Below are 4078 nucleotides of genomic sequence, written 5' to 3'. Positions count from 1 at the left end.
AATCCTATGCTCATGAGACACAGTTTTATATATATATATATATATATATATATATATATATATATATATATATATATATATATATATGTATATATATATTAGCCAAACCAGATGATAAACTTCAACTTAACAAGATTAAGGACTGTATAAAAGACTATATTACTATAGACTATATAAAAGACTGCATGTCAAGTAACTTCCTCCTACTCAACTCAGACAAAACCGAGGTTCTGATTCTTGGTCCAAAAGCTGCTAGAAACAAACTATCTAATTTAACGGTTAAACTTAGTAGTTTCTCAGCTGTGTCAGGTTCATCTGTAAAAAATATTGGTGTCATGATAGATCCTAATGTGTCCTTCGATGCACGTATTACAAATATTACTAGAACAGCCTTCCTGCATCTCCGCAATATTGCTAAATTAAGAAATGCATCATCTCTACAGGATGCTAAAAGCTAGTTCATGTATTTATTACTTTAAGGCTAGAGTACTGTAATGCCCTGCTGTCTGGATGTTCAAAGCAAAAGCCTTACCAAGCTTCAGTTAGTCCAGAACACTGCAGCCAGAGTCCTTACAAGAACCAGAAAGTTTGACCACATCAGCCCAGTTTTATCAAATCTGGTTGCCCATTAAATTTCACATTAATTACAAAATTCTTTTACTGACCTGTAAAGCTCTAAACGGACTCGCCCCTTAGTACCTGAGTGAACTTCTGTCTTACTATGAACCATCATGCCTACTTAGATCACAACATGCTGGCTTACTATTAGTACCTAGAATGAATAAAGTTACATCAGAGGGGAGAGACTTCTCATACAAAGCCCCCCAGCTTTGGAATAATCTTCCAGTCAGTGTTCGGGACTCAGACACAGCCTCAGTTTTTAAGTTCAGGCTATAACCCCACTTTTTTTAGTCAAACCTTAGGTAATTAGTTTTTCCTGTTAGATAAAAGGTGCAGATCTGGGGGTTTATGGGCATACTGTGCTCGGAGGTAGACAATACAAGGAAAAAGTAGAAGTAGGAATTGCCACAAGTCTCATAATTCCAAATATCACGTATTTGAGCTATGATACAATTCTATTGCAATTTAGGCATTTGTGATATGATGTACTGGAATTTATATAAATTTATCTCAAATGTTCCTTAAATTAAATTAGTTAAATTTCAAATTAAAATGTTTTAATTTAAAATTTACCATTTTAATTAGTGTTAATTTAGTTTTTTAATGATTGAAGTTTGCATCTCTCACTTCAATCCTTTTTACTGAAGTAAAACATGTCCCACATTTGTATATCTGCAGGGCAGGGGCAGATCTACGGGGGCAAAGGGCAAAATATGAACATGTTTGTGCTGGCCCTAACTTAATGTATAATTTAATTATCTGTAGATAATCTATAGAGGACCATCAGAATATATAAAATAAAATAAAAAAAACAAACATCCAGGGTGGGAGTAGGACTTGTTTTCAGACTGAGAACATGAGGCAAACTACTCCACCTCAAACTGTATTTCTTCTGCAGTGCACATACACACGCGCACACACACATAATAACATACAAAATAACTTGTTCCAAAATTTGTGCATTTTCATCTTCTTCGTTTCTTACACTTGTTTATTATTTATGTGCTACACTAATATAACCAAGGTGGTTAGCTTGTGATAAAACGAAAATACATCTTAAACGTTGCAAAATAATGACAGTCAACATGCTTTTAATAGCTAAATTAGTTAAAGTCAGCATTTCTCTCTGCCCAGCCTGCTTGGTTTTCTTGTCTTCTCTGTGTCGCATTGTTTTTTTTACAATTTGTGCCGCTGCTGTCCATCTTCACATGATTCACATAGGAAAATTGTTACGTCAGCAATGCAAAAACAGTACCATCATGTTGAATTTGATACTAATCTATCTGATACAAACTTCAGCTTCATTCAATCTCTGTTCACTGTTCGAGACTCAGTTACAAACCAGGCTACACCACTTAAACTGAGGGCCACTGGTTTAACTCCTTAAAATCCCAAGGCTTAATAGACTTATTATTCAGTAATTACAGGGAATTCAGTGCAAACTGGCAGAGCTATTCTCAGGTTATCGAAGTGTGTAATAAAACTTTGGTCCCACTGGCAAGCCCTGGCCATGTAAGGGGTTAACCCATAAATTATTACAGATACACTTGGATGTAACATTTACAGTTTTTCTGAATTTTCTAGTGCTTACTTGTGAGAGCTCATACATAATCTTACAGTAACTGGCACAAAATGCTACCGGCCCACAGGGAATTTACTCAACTCTCCTGATTACCCACTACAACACACTCCACTCACCTGACTCTTCATCCCAAAAAGCAAAGATACAATTTGACACCTTCTTCCACATTTCCCTGTCCTAAAATTTAGTTATATGTATAGGCAATATCAACTCTGAATTTATATACCACATTTGATTCCATAAATATTTTTCAGCCCAAGAATTTGTTTAAAGAACACACAGACTTACCTTTGTGATTCTACGCTAAGATCTACACAGGTTTACCGAGTTCTCTGAAGAACGTGTGTATGCAGGTAAAAGGAAAATGAAAGTTCCTAGCAAAACCTGGTCTGGAATAAAAGAGTTGGGTTTCAGGAAACAGTCTCATGCAAACCAGTCAGACCCAGCCCTGGTCAAATAACATGACTTAAATATGGCATTAAATATGGCATTTTGGCTTAGGAGTTTGTGTAGGTTTTGTTTTGAAGTTAAGGATGGGTTAGATTTAACAGTTGTAGTAGGTTTCATGTTGATGTTAGGGTTAGGGTTAGATTTAGGCATTTGTGTAGGTTTTGTATTGAAGTTAAGGTTTGGTTAGGTTTAGGAGTTGGTGTAGATTTAAATGGCGTTAAAGTTAGGTTTTGTAAGTTTTAAGAGTAGAGGTCAATTTAACAGAATCTATCACACTTCAAGTTAAGTTGCATTTAATTCATAATTAGTTGGCTGGCAATTAAAGACAGACTAAGCATCTGCAAAGCATCTACACAATAGTATCAAAATAAAATGTTGGCCATAAACTGTAACATTCACGTTCTCATTCATATTTAGCTGGGATTATATAGAGGAAACTGGCAAGAACCTACATGCCAGTTTTACAGTAGTAAAACTTTACAGATTGGTAAAAAAAGTGGACAATGATATGATATTGTTTTTATGATAATGTTTTATGGTAAAATTTGACTCAAAATAACCTGCTTATTTTCTAGTTATTTATAAAAAGAATTAAGAAAAGTTACAAATAAAGAAAGATAAATATGTCGTATAAAGATATTTGTGGTGAGAGTTTTTTTCCTTAACTGAATTTCCTAGCCTATTGAAACATCTGTGATTAATAATAGAGTAACACTACTTTGTAAAGTGATAACACAAGAGTATTATATGATGTTGCATTTCCCAGCCCAAATTCTGTGATTTCAGTACATTTAGATCATCGATGTTGCACTAATAACACTTTTATGTAAGTGTTCTTACACATACAAGTAACAAAACAAGGGGTGATTTTCTTCATTTTATTAATATACACTATATTGCCAAAAGTATTCACTCACCCATCCAAATCATTGAATTCAGGTGTTCCAATCACTTCCATGGCCACAGGTGTATAAAACCAAGCACCTAGGCCTGCAGACTGCTTCTACAAACATTAGTGAAAGAATGGGTCCAGTGGTGAAATTTCCTCACTACTAAATATTCCACAGTCAACTGTCAGTGGTATTATAACAAAGTGGAAACGATTGGGAACGACAGCAACTCAACCACGAAGTAGTCGGCCATGTAAAATGACAGAGCGGGGTCAGCGGATGCTGAGGCGCATAGTGCACAGAGGTCGCTAACTTTCTGCAGAGTCAATCACTACAGACCTCCAAACTTCATGTGGCCTTCAGATTAGCTCAAGAACAGTGTAGAGAGCTTCATGGAATGGGTTTCCATGGCTGAGCAGCTGCATCCAAGCCTTACATCACCAAGCTCAATGCAAAGCATCGAATGCAGTGGTGTAGAGCGCCACCACTGGACTCTAGAGCAGTGGAGACGTGTTCTCTGGAGTGACGAATCACG

Source organism: Colossoma macropomum, unplaced genomic scaffold, assembly GCF_904425465.1.
Source record: "Colossoma macropomum unplaced genomic scaffold, Colossoma_macropomum, whole genome shotgun sequence".
Taxonomy (NCBI): domain Eukaryota; kingdom Metazoa; phylum Chordata; class Actinopteri; order Characiformes; family Serrasalmidae; genus Colossoma; species Colossoma macropomum.
Note: the sequence above shows the minus strand (reverse complement) of the source record.